The sequence below is a fragment of the Rhamphochromis sp. 'chilingali' genome (genome assembly GCF_963969265.1).
Source record: "Rhamphochromis sp. 'chilingali' genome assembly, chromosome: 10".
Classification (NCBI taxonomy): Eukaryota; Metazoa; Chordata; class Actinopteri; order Cichliformes; family Cichlidae; genus Rhamphochromis; species Rhamphochromis sp. 'chilingali'.
This window is the reverse complement of record NC_137937.1, coordinates 38558375-38568065: the sequence shown is the minus strand read 5'-3', so window position 1 is coordinate 38568065 and position 9691 is coordinate 38558375.

Here is a 9691-nt window from a genome sequence, read left to right as displayed (position 1 = left end):
AAATATTGGCCCAATAATGCAGTGCAAAATGAGGAATGAAAAGCCAACAAGGCATGAACTTAATACACTAAGTGCCCAAAGCAAGTGTCTCCTGCGTGAATGGGAAAGACTTCATATTGATGAAGATGGTATTCTTTGCAGAAAAACCACAACCAAGAGACAGCTTGTGTTGCCTGAAAAGTACAAAGAAACTGTACTGAGAGAATTGCATGATGAGATGGGTCATCAGGGCACTGATCGAACAACATCATTGATCAGAGATAGATTCTTTTGGCCTTACATGCAACGAGACATTGAACATTATGTGACAAAGACCTGCACTTGCCTGAAACAAAAGATACCATGTAAAGAAGCGAGGGCACCGCTCACCAGTATTGTTACCACACAGCCGTTTGAACTGGTGTCAATAGATTTTCTCCACTTGGACAAGTGTAAGGGTGGTTACGAGTATATTTTGGTGATTGTTGACCACTTTACTCGTTTTGCACAGGCTTATGCCACCACCTCCAAGTCTGGCAAAACGGTTGCTGATCGCATCTTTAATGACTACGCCTTGAAGTTTGGACTGCCAGCACGGATACACCATGACCAAGGTGGCGAATTTGAGAACCAGCTCTTTGCCCAGCTGAAAAAGAACTGTGGCATATTGGGATCCCGAACTACACCATACCACCCACAAGGGAATGGACAAGTTGAACGGTTCAACCGGACGTTACTACAAATGTTGAGGACACTTACTGATAGGCAGAAGACAAGTTGGAAAGAGTCCTTGAACAAGCTTATCTACGCCTATAACTGCACACGAAGTGAGGTAACTGGGTTTTCTCCTTTCTACCTTCTCTTTGGAAGGTCCCCAAGGTTACCTATTGATCTGCTATTTGGTCTCACCTCTGAGACAGGGAAAACAGACCACCGAACCTACATGGAGAAATGGACACGAGAAATGCAAGAGGCATATGACATAGCACGGGAGAATGCAAAGAAGTCAGCAGACAGGAGTAAAAAACATTATGATGGGAAAGTGAGAAGCTCTGTGTTATACCCTGGCGATCGTGTTCTTGTCCGAAATCTGACCCCTAGAGGAGGAACGGGGAAGCTTCGTAATCACTGGGAACAGGACATCAATGTTGTCATCCGTCAAGTTGCAGAAGGCCTCCCCGTGTATGAGGTGAAACCAGAGCAAGGGAGGGGAAGGTCAAGAATCATGCACCGCAACCTGCTGCTGCCATGTGATTACTTACCCCTGGAAAGGCCACCAGAAGTATCACCGAAACAAAAGAAAAGAAGAGTGAGGGAAAAAGACGCAGAACAGGTGAACCAGGAAGTAGAAGATGACGAGGAGGAATGGGGGTATTATTATGGGCCCGTAACACAGACTCAAGTGCCCAGTACAGAGAGGGTCACAGAGCATGGTGATGACCAGGAGAAACCAGAGGCCGGTGGTAATGGACCACTGGGTGAAGAAAGGCTCATGTCGTACACAGAGGAGCCTGCGACACAGGACGGAAATAGGCCACAGGAAGAAGACCATCAAGAGGAAGATGGACAAGTAGGTGGAGAGGTAATGGATGACACTCTAGCATCTCCACGCCCATGCTTGCCTGAAAGCAACAGAGGAGGGACCTATAGTTTGCCAAGGAGGGAGAGACGAGCCCCTAAGGTTTTCACCTATGATCAGCTGGGTACTCCAACATGCTACAGTACAGTGTGTACAAACGAAATGCCCTACCAGTATCAACCCATACAACACAGAGACATTCAACCAATAACCATGTGGCCTAATTCATTCCAAATTTGTCAGCCACTATTCATGCAAGGATACTGAACAAAGAACAGACTTAAGACTCAGTACAAAAGAGGAAACTAAGATTAAAAACAACTGGATTTTGTGACATTTTGTTAAGTTTTAGTTCATAAGAGTTGTGATGTCGGGACGACATCTAATTTTGTGGGGGAGTGTGTGATAGATTGATTATTTGTTGAAGTCCATAATGGAGTAAAAAGTTGTGGTTAAAAGTTACCCAATATATTATTCAATTTATTTCAAATATGTAAATGTATAAACAAGGGTAAAAGAAGTCCCATTAAGAGACGTAATGTAACACAGGCTAAAATAGTTAAAAGAGTTCATGACTATGTTCAACCGGATAATAATCCTTAATGTGACTACAACCTGTGTAACATTCAATCTGTGATCTACTTGTCGAGCCTGGGAAATAATCCATGTGATTTAGTGATCATGATTGATTAGTTATGCCTGCTGTTGCCGGAAGGGGGAGCTCTGGCCACGATGCCTCATTCGCAATGAAGCTGCTGAAAGAGAAGCATCGTGTCTGAGCGTCGTCATTGACTTATCCCCTTTTCAGGTAATAATTGTGCAATTCTGCTGTTGGACTTTACAAATATGTATGTTGAGTTGTACTGACCGTGTTTCCAAATGTACCAAGAGGTTACTAGGAATACTTAGATGACCTGTGTTAACTGTGATGTTAGGATAAGCTATAAGCAGCAAGCTAAGCTAAGCGCTCTGTTGGTGGCTAGCATGAAGCATTATCGTGCCAGACTGTGTATGAAACATACATTGTGTGCATTTTGCATTTGATCTGGACGAAGAACATGTTTATTTTGTATGAAGAGACAAATGCCTATTAGTGTTTTTATATGAATATTTTGTTTATTTTCTGTACATTTCAGTTTAATGATCTAAGTTTGTCTATTGATTCATAACCTGTTTTTGTAAATTCTTACATTCAATTTAATCTGTAACTTATAGAAAAGGAAAGAAAACAGTCTTGAGGTATATTGTCTTACAACTAACAGAGACTGTACATCGTTGTTAGGATGTTTAATACTTTTGTATGTATGTTTATATTTCTGAATCATTCGCAATGAAGCTGCTGAAAGAGAAGCATCGTGTCTGAGCGTCGTCATTGACTTATCCCCTTTTCAGCCCCTTTTCAGGGTGTAACATTTGTGTGTGTGTGTGTGTGTGTGTGTGTGTGTGTGTGTGTGTGTGTGTATACACATTTTTACAAATTAAATAGTAAAAAAATAAAATAATAATAATAATAATAATAATAAAATATATAAAATATACAGAGTTGAGACATGTGCAAAACAGTGGCATTACTGTACAGTGTGGAGTGCATAATGTTGAAGTTCCAGTAGTGAAGCTGAGGTGTCTATGACGTGTTCAGCAGTCTGATGGCCTGGTGGAAGAAGCTGTCTCTCAGTCTGCTGGTACGGGACCGGATGCTGCAGAACCTCCTTCCTGATGGAAGCAGTCTGAACAGTTTATGGCTGGGGTGACTGGAGTCCTTGATGATCCTCCCCGCTTTCCTCAGGCAGCGCTTCCTGTAGATGTCTTGGAGGGAGGGAAGCTCACCTCCAATTATCCGTTCAGAGCACCGCACTACTCGCTGGAGAGCTTTGCAGTTGTAGGCGGTGCTGTTGCCATACCAGGTGGTGATGCATCCAGTGAGGATGCTCTCAATGGCACAGTGATAGAAGGTCCTGAGGATGCGGGGGCTCATGCCGAATCTTTTCAGTCTCCTGAGAAAGAAGAGGCGCTGCTGCGCCTTCTTCACTGTTTTGTTTGTGTGTACTGACCACGTAAGATCCTCAGCCAGATGTACTCCAAGGAACCGGAAGCTGCTCACTCTCTCCACAGCAGCGCCGTTGATGGTGATGGGGGTGTGTACTTCTCTGCACCTCCGGAAGTCCACTATCAACTCCTTTGTCTTTGCGACGTTGAGGGTGAGATGGTTGTCTTGACACCAGTGGGTCAGGGCGCTGACCTCCTCCCTGTAAGCCGTCTCATCACCGTTGGTGATAAGACCCACCACTGTAGTGTCGTCCGCAAACTTCACAATGATGTTGGAGCTGTTAGTGGCTGTGCAGTCGTAGGTGTAGAGTGAGTACAGGAGAGGGCTCAGTACACACCCCTGTGGAGCACCAGTGTTCAGTGTGATGGGGGATGAGGTGATGCTGCCCAGTCTGACCACTTGGCGTCTGTCAGACAGGAAGCTAAGGATCCAGCTGCAGAGGGAGCTGCTCAGTCCTAGATCCTGCAGTTTCCTGTCCAGCTTCGAGGGAACGATGGTATTGAATGCTGAGCTGTAATCTACAAACAGCATTCTCACATACGTGTCTCTCTTCTCCAGGTGTGACAGGGCAGTGTGTAGTGTCAGGGCTATGGCATCATCAGTGGACCTGTTGTGGCGGTATGCAAACTGTAGAGGGTCCAGTCAGTCGGGTAGTGCAGAGCAGATGAAGTCCCTGACCAGCTTCTTGAAGCATTTGCTTACGATGGGGGTCAGGGCTACAGGTCGCCAGTCGTTCAATGAGGAGATGGTGGAGGATTTGGGTACAGGGACGATGGTGGCCATTTTGAAGCAGGCTGGGACTACAGACAGAGAGAGGGAAAGGTTGAAGATGTGCGTGAACACTCCAGCCAGCTGAGCCGCGCATGACCTGAGGACGCGGCCGGGAATCCCGTCCGGACCAGTAGCTTTGCGTGCGTTCACCTTCCTGAAGCACTTCCGCACATCCTCCTCAGACACAGTGTGCGCACTGACGTCATCCGCGGTGCGCACACTGTCCGGTCTCATGGTGTTCGCTGTGTCGAATCTAGCGTAGAATACGTTTAGATCCTCACACAGAGAGGCCGTGGTCTGCGGTGTGCTGGTTTTCCCTCTAAAGTCTGTGATCGTGTTTAGTCCCTGCCACATACTCCGAGGGTTGTCAAACTGTTGCTCCACCCTGTCCCTGTACTCACGTTTGGCTGCTTTGATCGTCTTCCGGAGTTGGTAATGTGCGTGTTTGTAGTCCGATGTGTTCGCGGAGGCAAAGGCGGTGTTCCGTGCCGCCAGTGCCGCACGAACATCTCCGTTAATCCAGGGTTTTTGATTTGGGAAGGATTTGACTGTTCTGGATGGGACGACATCTTCCACGCATTTCCTGATAAATCCACAGACTGAGTCTGTGTATTCATTTCCATCCTTATTCTCCTCGATCTGAGCGCTGCTTTCGACACTATTTCTCACTCTGTTCTCCTCAGTAGGCTAGCCTCCATCGGTCTCTCCCATACACCACTAGCCTGGTTTAAATCGTACCTGTCTGATCGCACTCAGTTCATTCAACTCAAATCCTTTACTTCTCAGCCCTTTCCTCTGAGCACTGGCGTGCCCCAGGGATCTGTCCTGGGCCCCTTCTTTTCACTATCTACCTTCTACCGCTTGGACACGTTTTTCGTAAATACAATATCCAGTTTCACTGTTATGCTGATGACACCCAGCTTTATCTGTCCACCAAACCTGATTCTGCTCTCCTCCCTCACCCTCTGCTTAGCTGAACTAAATTCATGGTTCTCTTCTAATTTTCTTAAACTCAACAGTAATAAATCCGAGCTCCTCTTGGTCGGCTCTAAATCTACATTATCCAGAACCAACAGTTTCTCTGTTACTATCAATAACTCGCCGGTCTTCGTTTCTTCCTCTGTGAAAAGCTTGGGTGTCATCCTCGACAGTACTCTATCTTTCACTTCACACATTAATAACGACACTCGGTCTGCATATTTTCAATTGCGCAACATTAATCGTCTCCGTCCTTTCCTCTCCCCACATGCTGCTGCCATTCTTGTCCACAGCCTTGTTACTTCCTGGATTGATTATTGTAATTCACTTCTTTTTGGTCTTACTCAAACATCCATCCACAAGCTCCAACGCGTCCAGAACTCTGCTGCCCGTATCATCTCCAGGACCCCTTCTGTCCACCACATCACTCCTGTCCTGCAGCAGCTTCATTGGCTTCCAGTCAAATATCATATCAATTTCAAAATACTCTTGTACACATTTAAGGCTGTTCATCATCTCTCTCCTCCATATCTCTCTGACCTGGTTCGGATCACCGCCCCATCTCGGTGTCTCAGATCTTCTTCTTCCCTTTCTCTCTATGTCCCCTCCGTCTTGCCACCATGGGGAGCTTTCAGCTGCTCCTCGACTCTGGAATTCCCGACCTCCTGATTTAAGAAATATCTCTTCCTTGTCTCTCTTTAAGTCCCAACTCAAAACTCACTTGTTCAAAACAGCTTATCCCACATAACCTCTCCACTCTGCTATTTTAAATTTGTTTTATGTCTTATGCTTTTATGATTGTGTAAACTGCTGGCTTTCATGTTGCTTTTATTATTCTACCATGTACAGTGTCCTTGAGTGTTCTGAAAGGCGCTTTCAAATAAAATGTATTATTATTATTATTATTATTATTATTATTATTATTAAGGCAGAGAAGAAAGTAACAAAAATCAGCAAAAAGTGGAAAAGTTGGGTCAGAGCATCCAGCACGGCAGCCCACCTCACCGGTGTTCTGGGAATCTATCCTACCTCACAAACCATCCTACCGTTTGTTTCTGCACAAACGCTGCGCATGCTCGTAACCCAAACCCCTAATTTACATATTTTTTTAATCCATTGTGAATATTTCTTATGGTTAGGGTTAGGGGTTGGATTAGTCAGAAGTCTCTGGCAAATTCTAATACAAGTAGGACGATATGCCAAAGTAGGACGGTTTCTCAGCACACTGGAATTGGAAAATCGCACCATGCCACCATCTTCCTTATGCCTGCTTACAAACAAAGGCTAAAGCAGTAGGCACTAGTGATGTGCGAATCATGAACCTATCGTTCAATACTCGAGAATCACTTTCCTGACTCGTGAATCATGATTCACAAGCCCAACTGACTCATTCACTGACTCCTCCCTGTTCCTGATAGCAAACTCATTTCATTAGTAGAAATATATCTAGCTTATAATTAAAATTGTGGCCCCCTGGCATAACTTTGCTAGACCCGCCCCTGCACAGTTACCAGCTACTTAGAAAAGGATCCTGGTGTTATTTGTCTCTCAGAAACAGTTCATAACTTTGTCTTGATGCATTCTCAGTCATCCAGGAAAGTAAAGCTCCAAAAAGTTGATTCTGTTCATCTGGACGTAGCGTTTTGTGGGAGAAACGTTTCGTCATCATCCAGGTGACTTCTTCAGTCTCAGCTGACTGCAGGTTTCTCCAACCTTATAAACAGCACATTTGCATAATGACTGAAACCAGCCCACTGAAGGACCAATGGGCTGGGAGGTCTCCCACAAAACTTCCCTTCAGCTCATTCATGTCATCTAAAAGGTAAACCTGCTTCTCCATCACTGTTCAGCTCTGATGATTCAGTAAGGACATCTCCTGGTTTCATCTTCATGTTTCCCTCTCACCACATATCCAAACCGACATCATGACCAGCAGCTTTACAGCTGTGGCTCCAGCAAACATCAGCTGATACTAGAAATTAATATTAAATAAACTCTAACAACAGCTGATCTGGTTTCCTCTTTCTGGCACAAAGTGGGCGATAAATAAACAAGAGAGAAAAGCCAATCAGCTGATCATTGATCAGTTTCATGATTGAAGTAGGAACAGCAGAGGGAGGGGGAGAATGAAGGAAGAAGAGGCAGCTGTGCAGCGTAAAGACACAGAATAACTCCAGCTTTGTGTCATTTTTTGTGTCATAATAAAGTTACGTTGAAACCAAGCACACCATTGTTTTTCTTGTGACATTACCAATAAGTTTGATGTGTCACATGACCCTCTTCCTATTGAAAAAACAAAAGTTGTATCCAAGATGGCCGACTTCTAAATGGCCACCATGGCCACCACCAGAGATGGGCAGTAACGCGTTACTTGTAACGCGTTACTGTAATCCGATTACTTTTTTCAAGTAACGAGTAAAGTAAGGGATTACTATTGCAAAAACGGTAATTAGATTACCGTTACTTTCCCGTAGGAACGCTGCGTTACTGCGTTACTAAAACCGTGATTTTTTTGCGAGAATGTCTCACGACAGTGACGTAAGCGAGTGCGACGGTCGTGACAACAGCTGTGTGCAGATCAACAATGGATCATATATGGAGTATGGGAGAGAGTATGAGCGTGCAGCGTTTAAAGCGTGGAAGTACTGACCTTACTTTAAGTTTGATTCCATAAAAAGTGACAAAAACATTAGCGTCCATTAGCATTGTGCGTGGGAAGAAAACTTCTTTTTACAGCGAAAAAAACCCCTAAACTTCCGAGCAAGCTCCGAGTGCGCTACGACGTAATGGGAAATTCACAGAGAAACTGCCGTATCCTTCCACTGACCGCTGCGGCACACCTGCACCAGGGTAAACCTCCGCCTACCCAACTCCTGCTTTACAGGTGAAAATAGAGCAACAGGACCGCTAGTCTTTGATTTTATTTATTTTCTGCTGTGTTTTACTTGCATCTATTTGAAAGACTGAGTGTAAACACACAAAAAAAAAAGATTTTATGTGCTGGAATGTGCAGAAAATAGGTTTAAATGTTAAACTAATTTCTTCCAGTCAGAGAATGTTGCAGATAATTAAATTTTTGCTTTATGCATAAAGTTAAAAGATTAAAATTAATAAAACTAATAAAACTTTTAAAAAGAGACTTTTCCATTTGATTACATTTTGTATGATGGATTATGCAGAAAAAGTAGAATTGGGCTGAAAGATCTATCGCTTTATCACCTATTCAGGGTGTAAATCGTGTTTTTAAAAAGTAACTAAGTAACTAAGTAATTAATTACTTTTGAAAATAAGTAATCAGTAAAGTAACGGGATTACTTTTTTGGGGAAGTAATCAGTAATTAGTTACTGATTACTTTTTTTCAAGTAACTTGACCAACACTGGTCACCACCCATCTTGAGGAGTTTGCCCCCTCACATATACTAATGTGCCACAAACAGGACTTTAATATCACCAACCATTCCCATGTTATTACGGTGTATCCATATAAATGGCCACCCTGTAGTATACGAGTAGTAGTTGTTGCAAAGATTTTTGTTTTTCTTCCTCACTCGCCCTAACCTTACCTGACTTACCTTGTTTCCTTTTCTCACCTTCGATTGGCTCTAGAGTTTGCCCTTAATTGCACTCACCTGGCACACATTATATAAGGACTGCACTCACTTACAGCTGGGGCAGCAGCTGACGTGAGTTTGAGTTGGTCTCCTGAGTTTAAACCTTTATTCCTAAGTTCAACATCACCTCCGTCACATCCATCACCTCCGTCACCTCCGTCACCAAAAGCGCCTCCACTTCCTGAGACGCCTGAAACGGGCCAACCTCCCTCCTCACCGTGTTCTACAGGAGCACCATAGAGAGCGTTCTGACCAGCTGCATCTCCGTGTCGTTCAGTAACTGCAAAGTCGACGATCTCAGCCAGCTCCGGAGGAACCCACCCGAGGGATTAATAACGTTTTATTTAATCAAATCTAAGAACTTTAATCTCAGCCAAACTGATTTACTCCCCAACAAATAAAAGACTGAAAAAAGCAAATCAATAACATCTTAAGTTATCTGAGTGACTTATATATCATGTTTAACCTGAGTAGCGAAAGACCGCGGGGGTTGAACGATTAACCATGTGCCGGGGGTCTGGTGTTCTCGCCGGCTCGAGTGACCCTTGAACCCCCGGTCAGCTATCAAGCTGGTGGGTAACAGATGTCTCTGAAAATGTCGGAGCACTTTTGCAAATATGTGATGTCTTGATAAACCGAGCAGATATTTGAAGTTTACACAGCTACATTCTCGCCTGAATATATGTTAAAAGTTTATTTTGTGACCCAGAAAGATTAATAAGAGC